The 23,953-nt window shown below is 38.3% G+C and overlaps 1 long non-coding RNA gene and 1 pseudogene across 1 annotated transcript in view; one reads left to right on the forward strand and one right to left on the reverse strand.

Annotated features, from left to right (window-relative positions):
• The window catches only part of LOC148110724 (uncharacterized), a 55,502-nt gene that overhangs the window by 14,651 nt on the left and 16,898 nt on the right, over positions 1-23,953 (forward strand). The window contains exons 2-3 of the long non-coding RNA XR_015723616.1: positions 14,024-14,161; positions 15,221-15,380. This is a non-coding gene — a long non-coding RNA (uncharacterized LOC148110724). The remainder of the gene's footprint in view (positions 1-14,023; positions 14,162-15,220; positions 15,381-23,953) is intronic.
• On the reverse strand, positions 4,874-8,672 carry LOC123783359 (large ribosomal subunit protein eL20 pseudogene; annotated as a pseudogene).

The raw sequence follows: 23,953 nt of genomic DNA on the forward strand, positions 1-23,953 counted from the left end.
TTTGAAATCAATGATCCTGATACTTCTGGCTATGTCTTTTTTTTCAAGACTGTGCTGGTTCTTTGGAGTCTTTGAGGTTCCACACATATTTTAGAATTATTTGCTTTAGTTCTATGAAAAATGCCTTTGGACTTTTGATAGAGATTGCATTGGACCTGTAGATTGCTTTGGGTAGTATGAATGTTTTTACAATATTCTTCCAATCCATGAGCATGAACTATCCTTCCACTGTGTCTTCTTTAATTTCTTTCACCAATATCGTATAGTTTTCAGTTTCCTTTGTTAAATTTATCCCTAGATATTTTGTTCCTTTTGATGCAATTGTAGATGGAATTGCTTTCTTGATCTCCCTTAGAGTTCATTATTAGTATATAGAAGTGCAACAGATTTTTGTGTATTAATTTTGTGTCCTGCAATTTACTGAATTCATTTGTTAGCTCTAACCATTTTTGGTGGAGTCCTTAGGGTTATTTAAATATAGTACCATGTCATCCACAAATAGCAACAAATACTTCTTTCCAGTTTGGCCTGTTATTTCTTTTTCTTGCCTAATTAATGTGGGAGGACCTCTAATACTATGTTGAATACATGTGAGGATAGGGCACCTGGCTGGCTCAGTTGGAAGAGCATGCAACTCTTGATCTCAGGGTTGTGAGTTCAAGCCCCATGTTGGGTGTAGAGATTAGTTAAAAAGAAAATCTTTTTTTTTTTTTTTTTTCCAAAGTGAAGATAGTGGGCATCACCAATGAGAATAATATTAACTGTATTTGTCATACATAGCTTTCATTTTTATTATTTTTTTTAAGATTTTACTTATTTATTTGACAGAGAGAGAGGCAGCAACAGAAGGAACACAAGCAGGAGGAGTGAGAGAGGGAGAAGCAGGCCTCCCGCTGAGTGGGGAGCCCGATGCGGGACTAGATCCCAGAACACTGAGATCATGACCTGAGCCGAAGGCAGCCGCGTAACGACTGAGCCCCCCAGGCCCCCATACATAGCTTTTTTTACGTTGATGCACATTATATACATGCGTGCAAATACTATGCCTCTCAACCTTTGTTGAGAGTTTTTTGTTATCGTGAGTGGATGTTGTTTTGTCAAATGCTTTTTCTGCATCGATTAAGATGATCATATAATTTTTATCTTTCATTTTTTTAATGTGGTGTACCAGCAGATTGATTTGCAGGTGTTGAGCCATCCTTGTATCACTGGAATAAATCCCACTAGATCACAGTGAATGATCTTTTTAATGTATTGTTGAATTCAGTTTGCTAACATTTTGTTCAGGATTTTTTTTTTTAAGATTTGATTTATTTATTTGAGAGAGAGAGAGAGAGAGAGCACAAGCTGGGGGAGAGGCAGAGAGAGAGGGAGAAGGAGACTCCCTGGTGAGCAGGGAGCCCGATGTGGGGCTCGATCCCAGGATCCTGGGATCATGACCTGAGCCAAAGGCAGATGCTTAACCAACTGAGCCACCCAGGCACCCCAAGGATTTTTGTATCTATGTTTAATATTCCAATACAAAGATATTATTATTATTATTTTCTCCTTCTTCTTCTTCTTCTTCTTCTTCTTCTTCTTCTTCTTCTTCTTCTTCTTCTTCTTCTTCTTCTTCTTCTTCTCTTTCTTCTTCTTTTTTGTGACGTCCTTGTCTGGTTTTGGTATCAGCATAATGCTGGCTTCATAGGAAGTGTTTGGAAGGCATTCCCTCCTCTTCAGTTTTTTGGAGAAGTTTGAAAAGGATAAGCATTAAATCTTGAATGTTTGGTAGAATTCACCAGTGAAGTTATCTGGTCCTGGACTTCTGTTTATTAGGAGGTTTTTAATTACTATTAAATCTCTTTACTAGTATTTGGTCTGTTCAGAATCTCTATTTCTTCTTGAGTCAGTCTTGGAAGATTGTATATTTCTAGGTATTTATCCATGTCTTCTAGGTTGTCCAGTTTGTGGGCATATAACTGTTCATAGTAGACTCTTATAATCCTTTGTATGTCTGTGGTATCATTTGTTGTTTCTCTTCTTTCATTTCTGATTTTATTTATTTGAGCCCTCTCTTTTTCTTGATGAGTCTATCTAAAGGTATGTCAATTTTAACTGTCTTTTCAAAGAACCAGCTCCCAGTTTCATTGATCTTTTCTATTTGTCTTTTTAGTCCCTATTTCATTTATTTCGGCCCTTATTTTTATTACTTCTTTCTTTCTACCAACTTTGAGTTTTGTTTGTTCCTCTTTTTCTAGTTCCTTTAGTTGTAAAGTTACGTTGTTTGGGATTTTTCCTGTTTCTTGACTTAGGCCTGTATTGCTATGAACTTCCCTCTTATATTCACTTTTGCTGCATCCCATTGGTTTTGGTATGCCATATTTCTGCTTTCATTTGTCTCTACATATTTGTCATTTCTCTTTTGATTTCTTTGATGACCTGTTGGTTATTCAATAGCATGTTGTTTAATTTTCACATTTTTAAAAAATTTTTCCAGTTTACCTAGTTTCATACCATTGTAATTGGAAAAGATGTTTGATATGACTTCAGTCTTCTTGAGACTTGTTTGTGGGCTAATTTGATCTCTCCTGGAAAATGTTTCATCTGCTCTTCAAAAAAAATTGTATTCTTCTGGTTTTGGATAGAATGTTCTGTATACGTCTATTAATAAAGTCCATCTAGTTTAAGGCTGATGTTTTCTTATTGATTTTCTGTCTGGATGATCTATCCATTGATGTAAGTGGGGTGTTGAAATTCCCCACTTTTATTGTGTTACTGTCAATTTCTCCCTTTAGGTCTGTTAATTTTTGCTTCATATATTTAGTGCTCCTATGTTAGGTACATAAGTATTTATAAATGTTATATGTTCTTGCTGGATTGACCCCTTTATCATTATGCAATGTCTTTCTTTATCTTTTATTACAGTCTTGTTTTAAAGCCTATTTCATCTGCCGTAAGTATAGCTACATCAGCTGTTCTTAAATCTCAATTTGTTTGCAATATCTTTTTCCATCCTTTCAGTTTCAGTCTGTGTGTATCCTTCTGAAGTGAGTCCCTCATAGACAACATATAGATGCATCTTGTTTTTTATCCATTCAGCCACTGTATATGTCTTTTGATTGGAGAATTTAATCTGTTTACATTTAAAGTAACTCTTGGTTGGTATGTATCTGTTGCCATTTTGATCACTGTTTTTTGGCTATTTTTGTAGTTCCTCTGCATTCCTTTTTCTTCTTTTTCTCTCTTCCATTGTGGTTTGATGTCTTTCCTTATTGTTATGTTTAGATTTCTTTTTTTGTATTTACTCTTAAGTTCTTCCTTTGTGGTTAATGTGAGGTTCACATATAACATCCTAGTTACATAACAGTCTATTGTAAATTGATTGCAACTCAAATTTGAATACATTCCAAAAGTATATTTTTACTCCCATTTTATGTTTTTGATGTCACATTTATCTCTTTTTTGTAGTTTTAGTTAATTTCACTATTTTTGTCTTTTGAGCCTCATGCTAGCTTTATAGATGATTAATCCACCACCTTTACTACATATTTACCTTTTCCAGTGAGTTTTTTTTTTTTGTGTGTGTGTTTTCTTTAATTAATGCCATTTCTTTTTAGCTTAAAGAAGTCTCTTTAACATTTCTGGTAAGGCCAGTTTAGTGGTGATTAACTTTTTGCTTATCTGGGAAATTCCTTATCCTTATATTCTGATTGATGACCTTGTCATGTAGAATATTTTTACTTGGAAGTTTTTTTCCTTTCAACTTTAATATATCATGCCACTTTCTTCTGGCCTGCAAAGTTTCTGCCGAAAAGTCTGCTGATAGCCTTAGGGGATTTACTTTGTGTGTAACAAATTGTTCTGCTTTTAAGATTCTCTCTTTGTATTTAACTTTTGACATTTTAATTACAAAGTGTCTTGGTATGAATTTCTTTGGCTGCAAAGAAATTCTGGGCTTTCTGGATTTGGTAGTTTGTTTCCTTCTCCAGATTAGGGAAGTTTTCAACCATTATTTCTTCAGATGCATTTTCTGCTTCTTTCTCTCTCTTATCTCCTTTTGGGAGCCCTGTAATAGGGATGTTATTCCACTTGATGTTGTTCTTTTGGTTTTTTAAGGTATCTTCACTTTTTAAAAATTCTTTTCTTTTCCCTGCTCTGTCTGGGTGAGTTTCAGTGCTTTGTCTTCCAGCTCACTGATCAGTTCTGCTTTATCCAGTCTTCTGTTGAACCTGTAGTATATTTTTTAGTTCAATTATTGTATTCTTTAGCTCTGTGACTTCTGTTTGGTACTTTCTTATATTTTATATCTATTTATTGAAGTTCTGTGTTCATTTGTTCTTCTCCTGAGTTTGGTGAGCATCTTTATGACCATTACTTTGAACTCTATCAGGTAGATTAATAATCTTCACTTCACTAAGGTCTTTTTTTGTGGTTTTGTCTTGATATTTCTTTTGGAACCCATTCCTCTGTCTCCTCACTTTGTCTGACTCTCTGTGCTTGTTTCTATATATTAGGTGAAACAGTTACCTCTCCCAATCTTGAAGGAGTGGTCTTGTATAGAAGGCGATCTATGGGGCCCTTCTGGGACTTGCTTTTCCTTTTTCTTCCTTCCTTCCTTCCTTCCTTCCTTCCTTCCTTCCTTCCTTCCTTCCTTCCCTTCTTTCTCCTTTCCTTTCCTCTCCTTTCCTTCCCATTCTCCCTTTCTCCCTTTCTCTCTTCCTCCCTTTCTTTCTTCCTTTCCTTTCTTCTTTCCTTCTCTCTTTCTTTCTTTCTTTCTTTCTTTCTTTCTTTCTTTCTTTCTTTCTTTCTTTCTCTCTCTCTCTCTCTCTCTCTCTCATCCTGGTTTTCCCAAGAAGTGTATTTGGACCAACCTGGGGACCAGGAGGCTCTACACCTAAAGGAAGGTTTTGGACCTCTTGGTGGTTAAGTGTGACTTGTGCCGGTGATGTAGGATACAGTGGGGGTAGTGGGAACTTGATCGTGGAGTTGTGGAACTGTTTGACTGCTGGTCAGTAGCACTTGCTCGCTGCAATCTCCTCCACCTTCATGATCTGGATCATGCTGGGTGCCTGTGTCTCGGTAACACTGGGTGACAACACCTGCAGTGGTCAGGTCCCAGTGCATCTGGTACGTGTTGTGGGTGCTGCTGTGGGATTCATAGCACAGCCAGATGCTGAAGTTCTTTACCTACGAGGGGGATTTCTCCAATACCTGTCCACAGTAGACAATTTCCCCTGAAGACTTTATCTTCTTTAGCTTAAATGCAAAGTACCAGAAGCAGGACTTGGTGACAGCATGATTCGGTGCAAAGATTTGCATGTGATAGAGGGGCAGATTACAGCATTGGGGGTGGGCAGACAGTGCCTCACCACTTTGTACTCTTGCAGTGTGCCCGGAGGCTTCACAGCACACTCTCTGCTCTTGCTGCCATCCAAAAAGGGAGCCCTTTACTTTTGTAAAGACATTTACTTTACTCCACTGTGTGTGGAGCTAATGTGGGTCTTGAACTCATGACCCTGAAATCAAGACCTGAACTGAGATCAAGAGTTGGATGCTAAACCCATTGAGCCATCCAGGTATCCTGGGAGCCCTTTACTTTCAATAAAATCTTTTGTAGTATGCAGACAGGTAACTTTGAAAGCGGTGGATCCAATCCTTAAGTACACAGTACTTGGTAGCCAATCTGAATGAGGAAAAGGTAAGAATTTGACCTTGTGTAAATAATGCTGTATGGTGCATCTTATGTTGTATGCATTTATGTTAAAATGCTCAAACCTGGTTTAATTTGTAGAGTCAAGAGCTCTTTGTTTTCCAGTTGACTGTATTCCTTTGGTATAGCTTGTGAGTTGGGGAAGGAAGATGACAGTTCTAGTTTCAGTTAGAGGAGTCGTAAGTGAGTGCAGAATTCTCTCTGGAATAGAGTCATTTCTTACCATGCTCTGAACCTTGCTTGATAATGTGAAATGACTATTTTGATGTTTTATTCCTTATATAACCACACTGTTTGCGCATCAACAGATAAGAGTACATGGGTGCTGCCATTTCAGGCTACTCCTAATAATGTTTTTAACATTCTAGAAGGGCTGTATTTGTAAATCAGTGAGTCCTTCAGTGCAAGCCATTAAATGTTATTAATTAATGTAATTGTCTAGTGTTTAGGTAGAACAAAATGATCATTTTTTATTTCATTATCTTGTATTCTTTTCTTTTATTTTATTCATTTATTTATTTTTTTAGTAATCTCTATACCCAATGTGGGGCTCGAACTCATGACACCGAGATCAAGAGTTCCATGCTCTCCTAATTGAGCCAGCCAGGTGCCCTTCATTATCTTGTATTCTTAGTACAAGTTTCTAACTATGACAGACACTCAGGTGTACTTATGTAATAATAGCTTTAAGATCCATTTTATCAACAAGCACATGTTTTAAAGGGAATATTTTCCTAATGTTTTTAGCTTTCACAACTTTTTTTACTGTGTCACAGAATCTTGTGATGTATTTGTCACATATTATTTCCTTCTTGATAGATGAGGCAATCAAAGGCATGGACCACTGAAAGAATTGCAGGGCCAGAGTCTGCTCTTCAGATTCCCAGATGAATTCTCCCACAGCCTTTTGTGAAAAAAGGCAGCATGTAGAGTTTTAGTTATTAATTCTCCAGCTCCATGCTTTTTTCTTGAGTTGCATAAATTAAGAGCATCTTCAGTAGAGGGTAACCCACAAGCTTTGTTAGGAAGGGGCACTGTGTGTCTTGTCTAGCTGTGTTTTCCATCTAACCATCATGATTACTAACGGTTGACTCAGTGACTGAGTGAAATAATGAATGGGAGTAATGGCTCCTAAGAGAGGTTTGCCCATGGCAGCTGGGGCTCTCTGCAGAGTCCAGGAATGGTGGACCTCTATCTGACCAGTGAACTGACACAACCTGTGAGCACATCATGACCAAACTGGCTTTCTTGGCCTGGCTTTGCCTGTTCTGCTCACTTTACTCCTTCTCCTCAGGCCAACTTGAGAGTGGGTCTGGTGCAGAGACCATCAGTTTCTATCTGTTCTTTTGCATCAGAAGAGGTTAGGAAGTGTGAATTGTGTTCAGATGGAATGAGTAAATGGAAGGGAGCTAAATGAGTTCCAGGTGGAGATAGGTTGGACCTCCTAGCCAAGGCATTACAGGAATTAGTTTTAGGATTGGATTTATTCAGGACTCCCCCACCTTCACATTCGGCATCATTCTCTCATTCCTTCTGCCCTTTCCCTGAGAAAACTAGCATGCTGTCCCCAAAGAACTGCCTTGGTTAAATTCTGCCCAGGGCAAGGCTGCCGCCTGGCACTAATGAATAGTGAACTCAACAGTCCTATGCAATGCATTGCTTTGCAGGCTGGGAGCATATTTTGAGGCGATTGTTCCCTATTCTGTGCTCTGTCTTCTCCAGGAGGGCCACAGGGACAAGTTTCTCTATGGTCTCAGAACCAGGAATAATTGTGTCCTCCTGAGCAAATGGCATGTTCTTTGTTTTAGGGACACTCTGATCCATGTAATGAATCACATTTCCTTCTTCACGTAGCCTGTCTGGAAGCTCAGATTCAAATTTGTAGACTACTCCTGGCAAGTATATAACACTTCCTTGCAGTAATTTTCTCTTCTAATTTTGCTGCATTTTCCCTTTGACCCATTTTATTCACCAATTTTAAATTAAGTTTATTTTATTGTATCCAATGCATTTTGTTTTTGTTTAATAAACCAATTAAATCTTTTTGGGAAAAAAGAAATAAAAATAAAGACCAGTATATTCATACAACACCTTTACTTTAGTTTTTTGATTTCCTAGGCCTTGATTTTATACCTTTTCTTCTCTAACCTCAATATCAATCTACTACTTCTTAGCGGCATATAATCCCTTCTGGATTAGTTTTTTTGAATAGGAATTTGACCATTATATTAAAAGTAAGTTGTTAATAGCAACCCTACAGTTGCTACTTTGTAGCTATGTGAATTTAACTGGATTACTAAATTACTTAATCTTTTTCATTTATATAAGAAGAGTAATACTATTTATTTTTTCTGAAGGTTGTGAAGATTATACAAAATATTGTATGTAACATACATAGTAACTTATGTGACACATAGTAGGCCTTTTGTTTAAAAGTCTTCTAAGTGGAAAATGCACTGGACTTGCAGTGAAATCTCTTTTTTTCCCACTTATTAGCTTATGACCTTGGGCAAGTCATTTTATTTCTTTGGACCACATTTTTCTCACATATAATTTTATGGCATGGCCGAGAGAGCCCTTAGGGTTCTAGCTTTGCTATTCTTGGATTCTTAGACTTGTCCTAACATGTGAGAGTGTATCCTCACTCTGTACGCATTAGGAATGGCATGAAAATATTCACCTGGGCATAGAGAGGTCTTGGGGGGAAGAGGGTCCCGTTCTGAAGCAGGGAAATGAAAAGGCCCATTGTGCTGGCCATGAATGTTCTTCACTGGCTTTGGTTATGGTATTTGCAAAAGTAGCAGCATCTTCTGGAATACACTGAATTGCTAGTGATTATAGTCCTGAATTCAAGTGGATTTCAAAAGATGTGCCACTGTGGATGCTACTCTCTGTAGTGAATGGTTTATAACCAGCTGCTTGGCGAATACTTGGAGAGGTAGCAGTGGAACCAAGAAAGCTGCTGCTTCTGGTCAATGACCATGTTCACCAATGACCACATTTGGTTCAACCATGGAGTCAATCACAGCAAGTGTCTGTGTCCAAGATATAGTTTCTATTCAGGAAATATTGGGCAATAGGAGACCCCCAAAGCAAGAGGAAGCTCATTTACCAAGAAGATGAAGAAAAGAAGAGTTTGTAACAGATGTAGAAGAATAATCTACACTGAAATGAAGCTACACTCACGGCCATTCGTCAAGATGCAGGGTAGTTTTGTGGTTTAAAGGCACAGCATTTTTCAGTGTGTGGTTTCCACCAAGTTATTTAATCTCCCAAAGCCTCAGTTTCCTCATATGTTAAAGGGTTAGTGATACTTACCTCATTCAGTTGTTCTAAGGAGATAATGCAAATGCTGAGATATGTTAATTATAGGTAACTAGTATTATCAAAACTATTGGTATTATTATAAACTGCAAATTTACACTGGACTTCAAGGTTTTTCCCTAACCTAATAAACTGTGCAGATTATAAGAATAAATGTTAAAAACAAAGCGTTCGAGGGGCGCCTGGGTGTCTAGCTCAGTTGAATGTCCAACTCTTGGTTTTGGCTCAGGTCATGATCCCATGGGTCTTGGGATCGAGCCCTGTGTGGGGCTCCGTACTCAGTGGGGAGCTGGCTTGAGGATTCTCTCCCTCGGCCCGTCTCCCTACTCTCTTTCTGTCTTTCTAAAATAAATAAATAAATCTTTAAAAAATTAGATGATCAAATGGTTGGAGTAGAGTGCATACGCAGAGAAGAAAGTTCTAATAAATTTTTATCAGTGCATCATGGCCATTAGTTTTATCCTATCATTTTATCCCTGGGATCTTATTTTCAAAAGGTAGCCATCTACTTGTTCTTTTGATTGATTTCATTCTTTGTACCTGTGGTGGGATTATAAATTAAAGACACTTGTTTCTATAAACTTCCCTTGTTACTCTGTAGTCCCACTTTGCCTATTTCTTGCAAAGTTTCTGTCTCCTGCCTTTCTGTGGGATAAATTTAAATTTGCTCACCATGTTCAAAGAGAAAGCATTATGATGCTTAGTCCTGAAAAAAAATCTTTACTTTATAACATAACTTTTTAAAAATGGTAAAAAAAAGTAACCAGAGTAAAATGTTAACAAAACAAAACAACAAACCCCTGAAGAAAGTGAGTGTTAAGATACAGTGGAATTATTGTTACCAAAACAGAGAAACCACTGAAAACTAGTCTGGTTTGGGTTCAAGTATTTTTGTCTCAACGAGCTTCAACTTTTGCTTGGTCCACTGAAATTCACTGAATTCGGGAAAATATTGAGATTTGAAATGGTAACAGTGTGTGGTAGTTACAGCCTCAGAACACAGCACCTGGGAGTGGTGGTTTTCTTGTGTTTCACAGTTTGAATCTTTCAGAAGAGAAGTGAAATTCTATAATCCTAATTTCATTGATTTATCTAGTTTTGACCTACATTCTCATGTGCAGTTTCTCCTATGTCAAGTCATATGTTAGTCCATTTGGGTTTGAAAACTGTACAGATAATTTTGTAGGCAGTATTTTCATAGAAAAGAAATTAGGACTGAAATCCAAGATCTTGGCTGCCCAATACTTAAAAATCAGGATATCCTTAATTCAGTTTCGAAAGATGTCCCATAATTATTAATTTATTATTGAATTAGATGCACTACTTTTTTCAAGCAGTTTTGTTACATTATTTTTTTATTTAAACATTTTTTAAATTGTGGTAAAAAAATACCATGAAATTTGCCATCTTAACCATTTTGAGTTCCTTGCAGTTCTGCAGTAGATTCACATTGTTGTGCAAGAGAGCTCCAGAACTTTCTCATCTTGCAAAACTGAAACTCTATACTCATTAAACAAGAACTCCCCATTTTCTCATCCCCCAAACCCTGCTAAATTCAGTTTAAGTGAGGCATGTATATGTTTTGTGATTACAATTTGGTAAGGCCAGAGGACATTTAGGTGGATTGCAAACTGTAGGATATGCTGCTTTTACTTGAAAGTATGGACAAATTGCAGGAAATGAATGTTCATAGTTAGCACTTTCATTAGTTGAACTGAAGGCTACTACTTAATGGCACGTATGAAGTACTTGAAAAGTAGGCATCACTCATATTTTCAAGTTGTGAAATTTACAATCAAAATCAAAACCAAAACTGGCATCAGGCAGAAAATCCTGATAATGAAGGAGGGTAACTTTTGAAGTATAAAAATAATTGAGAAGTTGTGGTATTATTTTCTGTTGAGATCTTTAGGAAGGCAAATATTCATTTCAATATTGTGGTTTTGTTGAGGTACCACTGGCATGCCAAGGAATCCGTTCACAGGTCCTGAGCTAACCCCTTTCTGGACTTTTCAAAGCTGTGCCTAAGGAGTCTGGTGTGGCCACAGTACAAGGCAAAATCTAGAAGGAGGAAATGCTGAGATGTGGGTAGTGATAACTCAGAGCCCTCATTTGCTTAACCAAAAGCATTATTTAAATGTTCAGGGTCCTGGTTGGGAAATGAATATGATGGAACAGGTTTCAGTGCCAGAGAGAGTCAGGCCCTGACACCCTGGTGCAGTTCTCCTCCACTTATTTAAAAAGTCAAGGTGATGAGATGTCATCTTATTGGCCACCTCCCGGCATCATCTTTGTAGCCTCCATCCTCTAATACAATGAGCAAAATATGGCAAGATGATGATGATGGTGATGATGATGATGATGATGATGATGATGATGATGATGGTGGTGATGATGATGATGATGATGATGATGATGGTGATGATGATGATGATGATGATGATGGTGGTGATGATGATGATGGTGATGATGATGATGGTGGTGATGATGATGATGATGGTGATGATGATGATGATGGTGATGATGATGATGATGATGGTGGTGATGATGATGATGATGATGATGGTGGTGATGATGATGATGGTGATGATGATGATGATGATGGTGGTAGTGATGATGATGATGATGGTGATGATGATGATGATGGTGATGATGATGATGATGATGGTGGTGATGATGATGATGATGATGATGGTGGTGATGATGGTGGTGGTGGTGATGATGATGGTGGTGATGATGATGATGGTGATGATGATGATGGTGGTGGTAGTGATGATGATGATGATGGTGATGATGATGATGATGGTGATGATGATGATGATGATGGTGGTGATGATGATGATGATGATGATGATGGTGGTGATGATGATGATGATGATGATGATGATGATGGTGGTGGTGGTGATGATGATGATGGTGATGATGATGATGGTGATGATGATGGTGGTGATGATGATGATGATGATGATGGTGGTGGTGGTGGTGATATGACGGTGTTGGTATGATGGTGATCCTGAGAATAGTGGTCACCCAAACTCATGGATGCGCTATTCTTACCTGAAGTGTCTTGCCTGATAGGTGTCAGATTTTGGAAACTCAATGTTTGATGATACTCCTTAGGCCTCTACAGGATTAAATTGACAGATCTTACAACCCAGAATTGTTTAAGACTTGGTTCTACTGTGTTTCAAGTACATTTTACATTAAACAGGCTTTTATGTGTCAATCTGGGAACTTAATTATCATTTATAAACTTGTTTCCTTGCTAAAAATGTATTTTGAGTCCAAAACAAATAAATTAAGAATTTTAAGGAAACGACCCTTTTTAAGTAGGAAATTGTTTCAATTTGTTCTTGTAATTCTATATCAGCATTTAATAAAATATTTTAATTTGGTTTTGGAAGGAAAGCTATAGCTTAATTTTAATAATGGAGGAGAACAGTAGGGTAGCTAAAAAATGAACAGTATTACATGTATTAAGTTCTTGATACATATTGGTTGAATTAATTAAATACAAAGTCATTTATATTTAGTTATTTGACTTTAAAATATAGGGTAAGAGTTTTTAAACTTCAATTGAATTTTATAATGATACTTTTCTTACTTTTACATTAATGTGAATTTTCGCATCTCTGAACTCACATATTTTGCCTACTTAGGCCTTATTTTTATTGGGCCACTACTTATTCTGAGTAGTGGGGAGCAATCTACAAATCCAAGCACAGATAATCAAGTATAGTAGTGTTAATATTACTTGGTAGTGATAAGCTGCAGGAAAATGTGAGAGAGAGGAATAAGTCATTATAGTGAGGAGTCACTTAACCAAATCTGGGTTGCCAATATGCTATTGAGAGGTTTTTTGTTTTTTAAGATTCTTCCTGTGGTGGAATATATAGACATAACCTCAGTATTAATGATAACATGTAGGCATTGGCATAGGAAGGAAAACTATATGTTACAACTCTTATCTCATTTCTTGCTTGCAGTGATTAGCTGATTTGGCCTCTAGGTGTGGGTTTTTTCCTTTCTCAAAGTCCCCTTGATTCTCTCTCTCAGTTGGTGGGGATAGTCTTCCTGGTTGGAGGCAAGAGAATATGGGTGGCTGCACTCCTCTACCAGGACCGAGGCTAGAGTTAATATAGCGAGCTCACTCTTTCACCCAAATGGTCATCTATACATTGGGGACATTAAACAATGTGGAAAGGGTCCAGGGAACACTAGAAATGGCATTGGATGACAACCCTAGAGACCTTGTGGACCGATGTAAGGAAACTCTAATATATCAGTATTTACCGTTAACTGAATGTTTCCATGTACCAGATGCTATATGCATCATCTTGTTCAGTCCTCACAAAACCTTAAAGGTAAATCTTCTGATTAATCCCATTTCAGGATTTTAAAAAAACCCAGATATTTAGAGAAAAATGTGTTAAAACATGTTCCTCAAGCTGATGCAGACAGTAAAATAAACCTGGAGTTCACCCAAAGATTGTTAGACCCCAACGCAAATAATGCCAATTGTTCCGCGAGTGCTTGCTGCCATGGTGGTGGGGATTTGGCACAGACATGGTTACTGTTCTTTGGGTGACGATTTCACCTAGTTATTGCCAATTAGTTAAATTTAAAGTTCTTTACATTTCTCATTTGTTCTCCTTCCTTCTTCTTTTTCACCTCTTGTCATTTTCTTCCCACTTCTGATATCACTCCCAAGTTGGTAGCAAAGGCCATGGTTCCTGCCCATTTTCTCCTCTTACCACAAAACCTGGATTAATTAGGACAAAGGAGCCAAAAGTAGTGTAGCCAGTCAGTTTCTCTTTCTGTGTGCCTTAGCCCAGCTCTCAGGATGAATTTAGATTAGGCATACCCAAGGATATCCATGAGTAATAACTATAAGCTTTGTCATAGATAACTGTATCGGGTGTGTTTAAATGTACAACTCTGTTTTTCTATTATTATGTGATATTTCATGTTGACTTGTCAAACTGAAAAATACCCATATTGATTTTGCAGAAAGCTTCACATGTGAGATAAATGCACTCAAAGACTCCTCACAAGTAGCTCTTTGGAGCTTCAGATGTGAAATGGATCATTCCTCAATCTGTAATAGACCCTTCCGTGAAGCTCTTCAATCAAACCTGAGAATTCAAGGTGAAATTGAGGGGAGGATGGGAAACCCCTACAGGGGGATTTGAGTGGACTAGCTGAGAAAGGAACCGGGGGTATTTGCTGCCTCTTTTTTCAGGTTTTTTTTTTCTTTCTTGAGCGTAGGAAGGCTGTCAATCACTGTGTGACCTTACCGCGCGGTATGTGTGTAATACCTGGGTACAAGGACACAGCCGTAGAGGTGCTCCTAGAGGTGCTGTCATACGCGCCTTTGATTTCTTTCCACTTGTCATTTTTTTTTTCCCTGACGATTTTCAGGTTATTTTTAAAGTGGCTATTTTATACAGATTTATTATATAGGGGTTCTCTTTCCACCAAATCATTTATACTGTTATATTTGATAGAGTGAACTCGTTCTCTTTTGAGAAAAGCATAAATAATCTTTTAAAAAAAAGTTAGTGACACATAATAACTACTCTAGTTAGAATTGTCATATTTTGTGAAGCAGTGATCCTGGTAAGTGCATCTTATTTAAGAATCATGTTTGTAGATCATGTAATGACTTTTAATTCGTTTGTTCCCAGTAAAGCAGTAAGAGTTACCCCTAGTAAGGAAAACAGCATCTTCTGAAATTAGTTTTGGTGTCACATTTTTTATTTATTTGGGAGCACATTTTCAGTTGGACATTTCTAGGTTAATTAAAAAAAACTCAAGAATTTTCAATGGGCTATTTAGTTTGGGGGAGCAGTGAATCCTGACACCAAACTAAGTAATAAAAACTATGCTTTGGAATTTATGCTCAAATACAGAATATGTTTGATAATAGTTTTTGATGCCCAGGCTGCTACAAAATGATTGCTATCCCCTCGCTGTGTCGTAGTTTTTCCCAAGCCACGGAGACGGTGTTGTTTGTAAAGCTCGCATATTAGTATAATCTTAAGAGCATATTAATTGCCCGGGAGGTTTATGTATTTGTTCTGCACATGTGATTAAAGATCACGGCAGCTTATACAGCATAATTTTAGAGATGGAGAAAATGACTATTGTAATACTTGCTACTCTCAGTTTCCTCTACAGCAATGCCCTTACACCTTTCTTTTTCAGGCATTTTGTAGCATCCTAAACAGAAGGATATTGAAGGGAGCTGATTCTGCTTTGATCCTTGTGCTTGTTGTCAAAGCGCTTGGGATTGAAGAGACTGTTGGCTACAATTGACTGTGACAATTAGGAGATGATCAGAGCCCTAGAGTGGAGCACTTAAAGGGTAATTTACATGTCAGTTTGTCGAATAAAAAAAAAAAGATATTCAGCTAAGATTTTTTTTTTTCCCTCAGAGCCTTGTAAACTGCAATTTGTGCTCTGGTAAGAAAAACCTGGCAGAGGAGTTAGGATAGCCATTACCATTTGAAAAGAAGCAATCATAAGGCCGCTGCTGAGCCCTTTGTCCACTAAAAATGCTGATTTGCAGGCAGTGAGTGAAAAAGTGGAACCATCACTAAATAAAACCTTGAGCTAGGTAACAACCCTCCGGCCCCCACCCTCGCTGGCTTTTTAATGTTGGTTAAAGGTGTTTTTAAAAAACGTATCTTAAATCCGATACTATCATTATAACATTGTTACTGGTCATGAATGTCCTTTCCTAAAAAAATAATATAAAGGATGCATTGAGGAAGTGGTAGGTGCAACACAGGCCAACAGTGAATTGAAAGGCTGAGGCTGGCTATCACTTGTATCTTACTCTGGTCCCTTTGTACGGCATCACGATTTTCCGCCAGTCAATCCTTCACGCTCTATTTTCCCCCTCCTGTATCAGTGTGCTCCTAGGTTTTCCCATTTTTAGTTATACTCTGATTTTAAAGTGGGAACTGCATTTCCAGCGTTCACATATTTAGCCTATTTGGGTGCACTTGGCTAAAAATGTAATGCACTTTCAGTCATGATTTGCTATTCGTATGTGGTCATCTCTCTACTTTTCTGTTAGGTAATCCATATACAGAAGTGAAAAAGAAAAGAGCTAGAAAGTGAAAAGAGGATAATTGCCAGTAAATAGAGAGTGATAGTGGTCAGACATCATCTATTTAATTGTCAAATAGGATAAGAAAAATTAGTTATTTCAAGAATTTTTGAGGCTTTCCCCCCTCCCTGGAAATCATTACTAATAGTAGTAGTAGTAGTAATAATAATAATAATGACAATAATAATAAAAATAACATGTAGCTGCAAGCTTTTCATTTGGAAAATTATCTAAAAAATAAGTTACTGTATTAACACAACCATCCTGTGCAAACATACTCAAATTTGGTGTGTGGATTTAATTCAGAGATACATATTAACTTTCAACGGCAGATACTCTTATATTCCATTTTTTGTATACTTGGCTATGGTGACAGGCATTTGCAGAAAGGCAGCAGGTTAGAAATGTCTTTATCCTAAAACACCAACTTTATTGATGATCACTAAGAGCATGCATGGCCTTCAAAACTAGATTTTCCAACAGGACGTTGCTGTTCCTCGAGTCCTTCACCTGGAGACTGGGTTTTGGGTTTTCGGGCCACCCTCCATTAAAGACATTCACACTTCCAGATAAGAGGGTTTTATTTCTCCTCATTTACATCTAATACTTGAACAACAAAAATTTTTTTTCAAGGGATGCCTTACGAAAGGACTTGCTTCCTACTTGTGGAGGTTTCTGGAAATCACAGTGGTCAATAGGGGGCTGATTGAGAGAAGTCAGTAATTCAGATGCTGCTGCCGCCTCCTCCCACTGCTTTGCGGGAAGGCCCTGAACTTCTTTTTATTTTATTTATTTATTCTTTTAAAGAGTTTATTTATTTAGTTGACAGAGGGAGAGAGAGCACAAGCAGGGAGAGCAGCAGGCAGAGAGAGAGGGAGAAGCAGGCTCCCCACTGAGCAGACAACACAACCGTGGGCCTCCATCCCAAGACCCTGGGATCACGACCTGAGTCAAAGGCAGACGCTTAACCTAACCGACTGAGCCACTCAGGTGCCCCCGGCCCTGAACTTCTTTATAAAGTTTTTTAGCTCTAGGTTTCCCTGTGTGCTCGCCCCCCTTGCAAAGAAGAACACACCGGCAAGGAAAAAAAAAAGAATGAATAGGTTAGTGAGTGCTAAGAGGATAATGAGACAGTCAGAGAAGGTCTGGGCTTCCTTAGTGTGTGTCTGCAGAATGCAGGCGATGGTAAATCTGTATCAAAAATCAGGCACAGCAGGAGGTGTCGGTCTCCCAGGTAATGGGTAAATGACGAGCACATGAGCCATCCTTGTATCGATTTAAGCGTTTTGTTCCAGCCAGTCACAATTAACTTTGATTTGTTTTTACTTTCCTCTTATAGGTTTGCATTTAAAACACTCTTGGAGCACTAATTGTATAAAATTCTGGTAACTGCACATTCTCTTTTTAGAGAGGTAATGAGCGAATGAATGAAAAGGCAGGGATTATTTGCCATTCTAAGAGCGGGGATTGTCAGAACATTTCTACTTGACTGAAATTGTTTTGGAAGGTGAGCTGGAACAAGAATCTTGCAGCTAAAATGAAGTGACTCTGCATGTGGTTTTGGGAAGTTTCTCTTCATCAAAGAATCCTGCAGAACTGCTCTAGGACTTAGAAGTGTGATTTAGATTTTATTTACAAAAGAATATTTAGGTGAATCCTATGAAAACATTTTAAAGTACGCATATTTGACTCTTAACAAGTAAGTGGGAGTCTTTTGAAGGCTCATTTGGAATTATTTGAAAAGAGTTTTACTATCACAGTGTTTTTTCAATATACAAATTGCCATGTTGTGATAAAATAAATTATTGAAATGCTTTGAAAAGTTTTTAGAAATGTGCCCAAGGAAACAATATGTAAATTGTTAAAGTTAATTCACATGTCAGTCCAAGAACCTTTAGCACAACATTCCAGAACATTTACAGTCTTGTTTTAATGAGTAGCAAGAGCTACTCATACTCTTTGTATGTGTTTGGGGGTGGCACTAGAGTTGCCAGATATAGCAAATAAAAATAAAGAATTCCTAGTTAAATTTGAATTTTTGATCAATAGTGAATATTTTTTCATATAAGGATGTCCCATGCAATGTTCTCATTGTATCAGGGAACCCTAGGTGGCACTCCGATTGGAAAGAAATTGCAACCATGCCTTGAAAGGACAACCTAATTATTTATAAATTATAAATTGTCACTTATAAATCATTTTACCTTTCACTGTCAGATTAGTTAAGCCAATGAGCTTGCCCCCTTCAAATAGAAACCAAAAGGCTTTTTAACTCATTATGCTGAGTTTAATTTCCCCCATCATGTTCCCTGCACAAGCTGTTTGACTCGTCATTTCAAGTATATAGTAATTTCTGCCTGACTAATACAATGGAGACTTCGGAGAAGGTGGAGGAGGAGTCTGGCTCACCCACATTGATCAGGCTCTGAGTGGAGTGTTTCCTGGTTATGGGGATGGAGAGCTGAATGATGCAGTGAGAATATATTATCTTTGTGAAGCCACATCTTTCCTTTTGTGGCAGTACGTATGACTGCATAGGTAACCAAGTTGGAAACCCCTGGAATTCTGATGCTGGTAGGAGCTTCTGGGAAAGGAAAGATTCTGTGTCCTTACACTTTTATTTTATCGCATTGAACTTTGTTCACCATAATCTAGCTGCCATGAAAGAAGCTAAGCTAGAACGTTGAGAAAACCATATATCTGCGACCAGCATTCTTTGAAACCAGCATTCCATTCTGTCTATAGTCAGTTTGAGCTGCTATCACAAAATATCATAGACTGTGTGGACAAACAACAATTTATTTTTCACAGTTCTGGAAGCTGGAAGCCTGAGATCAGAGAGCCAACATGGGCAGGGTGTAGCGAGAGCCCTCTTCCATGTTTGCAAATGGTCATCTTCTTGCGTCCTCATACGGTGGAGAGCAGGGAACTCTGACCTCTTCAGTCCCTGACAAGGTCACTAATCCTGTTTGGGAGGACTCTACCCTCCTGGCCTGATTGTCATCTCCCAAAGGCCCCACCCTCTAATACCATCACATTAAAGGTTAGGGTTTCAGCATATGGATTTGTCAGGCGACACAAACATTCAGTCTGTAACAACTTTTCCCTGTCTTGGTGCTTTTCATGGTCTGTCAGAAAAGACTACTTGTGCAGAAAAGTTTAGAGTCATGTGTCTCATCCTCTAAGCCCCCTTCTGATTTCAGTTGTAGCTTCAGTGGATGGTTCTTCACAAGCCCAGTCCTCCAGAACATTGTTTGAGTCTTCCTAATTTCTGCCTCAGAGCCTTTTCCAGAACTGCAGAAGCCTGCTCAGTGCTTCCTCAAGGTTGGCATGGAGATGTGGGAAACAGTTAACCCCCTCAAGGGCAGGCCTCAATTGATCGGAGACAGGAGCTTGTGGACAAACTTTTCAGCCACCTACCTTTTAGTCAGGCAGTTCCGAGAAGCACTCAGCACGCTTATGTAGGTATCTAACTTAGGCAGGGATCTCATGTAGATTATTTGGATTTTCCACCAAGCCTACTTCATTCTGTACGTTTTCTTGAACCTATTTCTAGGGATCACCAACGTGCATCCAATTCCTCATCTCAGGCTCTGTTTCACGGCAACCCCAGCTAAGACACCCATGATGCTGTCTTCTTCCCAGCACCATGGCCCTCTCCTTTCTCTGGGTCTAGATGCTTTGCTTCCTTTGGTTCCACCAAAGTTTACTTTTCTTATTATCAGAGAAAGACAGTTCTGCCACTGTACCTACTATTAAAACTGAGTCACATTGCTTAACAAGCACATCACCCAAACTCCATTACAATGAAAGCCACTTTTTATTGGACACACACTCCATGTGAGGGCGTATGCTAAGGGATCCATGAATAGTGTTTCATTTAGTCCTCAGCATGTCACCAAGAAAGAATCAGTATTTCTATTTCACAGATGAAGAAATTGAGGCTCAGAAAGATTAAGGGATTTCTTTCAAGACCACAAAGCTAGTGAGTGGTAAAAAAAGCATTGAGTTCTGACCTATCTGACTCCAAAGGCCCCTCCCTTTTTTTTACTACTATTCCATAGAGCCCACCGTATAAAGCTCTTAGAAATCAAAATTTCTTTATCAAACACTAATATGAGCAGCTAAAGAGATGACTGGGTAGGGAGTAGGGATAAGAATTGGTTTATATCAAATAAGGCAAATATTTAAAAAAAAGATGTCCTCGCTCTTGGGGCATCTGGTGGCACAGGTAAGCCTCTGACTCTTGTTTTTGGCTCAGGTCGTGATCTCAGGGTTGTAAGATGGAGCCCCACCTTGGGCTATGCACTCAGCATGGAGAAAAAATAGGAAAGTTCTGGTTACTGATTTGGTCACAAAGGTCATGCTGTTGGTGACATTCCTGTAGTCTGCTTTATGGTTGTTTAAGTACTCAATCTCTCTGCCTTATGGCTTTATATGAAGGCAAGAAAGAAAGACCAAGATTATAGGTTTTTTTTTTTTAATTTTTAATTTTTTAAAAAAGATTTAATTTATTTATTTGAGAGAGAGAGAGGAGAGGGACAAGTAGACTCTGTGCTGAGTGGGGAGCCTGATGTGGGGCTTGATCCCATAACCCTGAGATCATGACCTGAGCTGAAATCAGGAGTTGGAGGCTTAACTGACTGAGCCACCCAGGTGCCCCCCGAGATCACAAGTTTTGTTCATGGAATACAGTAGTAATAAATTTTCATATGCCAAAAAAAAAAAAAAAGAAGGCACAAAAGGTTTCTTATATCAACTTATGATTGAATAAAAATGTGAAGTTTTGGTTTCATTATGAGACCTGGAGCTCTATGTATCTATGTCTGTTTTGGCTCACAGTACTTACACATGGTAGGACTTGATAAATATACACTGAGTGAAGTAATTGGAGTATTGTGGAATATAGTTTAAATTGACTTCGATAAGTTCAAATTTTTAGTGATCTGCTTTTACTAAACGATTGACTTTAGCATCTTTTAAGATTTGTTACTTGAAAAAAGTTAAAATTTTAACAGAGTCATATGATTTAAGACAGTGTCTGGAACAATGTTAATAACATGATTCTCAATGAAATAGGGTGACTTCAGTTAATTTAAATCTACTGGAGGCAAAGAGAAGTGGAAAGATGTCATCCGATGTTACAACAGAGAGGTGTGGGCATGCTAGAGTGCAAAGGTCAAATAGAATAAACATGACTTTGTGGAGACAGGGAGAGGCTACCCAGAACAGCCATGAGAAGATCTGTTCTCCACTTAGAAAAGGATGAAAGAGTTAGTAGTCCTTCTTTACAACTTAGGTTGGGGAGGGGGGTGGTTCCCTGGCAGCTTTCCTCTGTCTGACTCTCCCAGTCTTCTCAAAGTTAATGTATTTCATAAAAATTAGAATTTTGACCTCCTTACAAACTGACTACATTTTGGGATCCATTCTATAAACCTATCATCTTTATCCTATCGCATCCCTTGATGTAGAGGTAGGGGTTTACCCACGCAAATCTTCCTGACGTTTTATTGGTAGAATTTCAAATTCTCTTCAAATTTCCATGCAGTTAGGAATCCAACTGTATGGCAGTTTCTAAAAACTTCATGAGATTGTTAGTTTAGAACAATAAAAGGGATGTGCCTATGCAATTTCTATTGTGCTTGTTGGTTACTGTTAGTTTCTTGTGGCAACTGTAGTAACTGGTGGGCCCTCAAGAGTGAAAGCAGAAATGACTCAGGGCCATCATCACTGGCAGCATTAGCTACACCAATGAAAAATAACATCAGATACACTTGCTCTTTCCCTGATTACTAATGGAAGCTATCTAACAAGCAAAAGTAGGTTTTGTCTTTTGGACTGCAGACTATAAAAGAGGTCTAGTGTTCTGCCATTCAACATGTGGGATGGGAATACTTTCAGACGGATTCCATAGAAACTAAAGGAACCTCAACATGCGTATAAATGTCTAAAATTCTACTCAAAGTGTGTGTGTGTGTGTGTGTGTGTGTGTGTGTGTATTTTATTTTTTCTTTAAGTAAGCCCTAGGCCCAAGGTGGGGATTGAACTCATGACTTCAAGATCAAGAGTCGCATGCTCTACTGACTGAGCCAGCCAGGTGATCCCAAAGGATACTTTTTAAGTTCTTTGTAAAGCAGAACCAAACTTCCCCTTGCCTACAGGTTAAGTTATTCTGATTGGCTGAACTTTAATGGATCATTTAAAATGTAAGTAACAGAAAAGAATATGATTGTTTTATGTTTAGTTACATACAATTACTATGTCTAAATGCTAATTAAGATTAGGATATATGAGGGGCGTCTGGGTGGCTCAGTCAGTTAAGCGTCTGCCTTCAGCTCAGGTCATGATCCTGGGGTCCTGGGATCAAGGCCCACCTTGGGCTCCCTGCTCACTGGGGAGTCTGCTTCTCCCTTTGCCCCTCTCCCTGCTTATGTGCTATCTCTTTCAAATAAATAAATAAATAAAATCTTTAAGATTAGGATATGTGAATCAGTGCAGCTAATACGTAAATAGACATAAATTACACAATTGACCCAGGTAGAAAAATTAGACTCATATACACCTTTATGTAACTGATGCTCACAGTAGCAACAGACTCCATCCAGAATATTTCTTTTTTTTAATTAAAAAAAATTTTTTTTTAAAGATTTTATTTATTCATTCGACAGAGAGAGAGACAGCCAGTGAGAGAGGGAACACAAGGAGGAGGAGTGGGAGAGGAAGAAGCAGGCTCCCAGCGGAAGAGCCTGACGTGGGGCTCGATCCCAGAATGCCGGGATCACGCCCTGAGCTGAAGGCAGACGCCCAATGACTGAGCCACCCAGGCGCCCCCATCCAGAATATTTCTTAGACCAAATTTAGGAGAGTCCGGGGCATCTTCTCTCAAAATGCCTGAAGCCGTATCTGATATTCAGTCTCTCTGTATTTAAATTGTTCTTGGGTTAATAGTACCCAACCAACTTAAAGTGCTAGATAAATATCATAGATTATAAAGCTATATATGTAACTAAAAACTATTTAGTATCACCATTAGGCAGACATTTGCGAATTTTACTTGGAAGCTTTCCCTTCTCTGTAGTAATGCCAAGCATTATTTCATTCAGAACTCTTTTTAATCCTTGGGGTTTAAACATCTGATGCACCCATACCCTTTCACAGCCAAAGAAACATATTTTCTTCTTACACATATATTACCTGTAATTGTTGGCAGAGTTGGGACTACTACCCGAAGTTAGGGATAGCAGTGACAAGTGATGGAGATCCGTCAGCTACTATGCAGATACCAATAAGCATCTTGGGAAGTAGGCCGATATGCTTGTGGGATAGCCATGCTTTCTCACCTTTAAACTTAGGACTCAGGAAAATTGCTTCAACTTCGTTAAGTAAAGATAACTTTACTTGGGAATATTGGCTGTTCTTTCTATTTAGAAGATACCAAGAAGATAGTAGTGGACCGTAATGAACTTCAAGCTTTAGAAAGCTCTGACCTTCTGACTACCTTGCAAGTCAGTATTGACTTTGATGTAGAAAAGCTCTCCAGTTCTTCCTTAAATGAATGATAAGCAGCATGGGTAGGATTACAAAGTGAGTGTTTTGTCCCTGGATCTCTCTGGTCTAGAGGCCAGATCAACATACAGAGTCCCTATATTTAAGCTATTCTTCAGTTAACAGCATCCTTACATAACTTCTGCCTGTCACCAGGGATCTGATTATATTATCACATAATTAACTTATTGACTAATAGCTTAGTTATCTTCAAGAGGTGCTGACTTTACATCTAGACAACAATTTAGAAACTGGCAGAATCTAGTTTATTAATTTTT

Source organism: Ursus americanus, chromosome 1 (genome assembly GCF_024610735.1).
Source record: "Ursus americanus isolate L20-20 chromosome 1, mUrsAme1.1.p, whole genome shotgun sequence".
NCBI lineage: Eukaryota > Metazoa > Chordata > Mammalia > Carnivora > Ursidae > Ursus > Ursus americanus.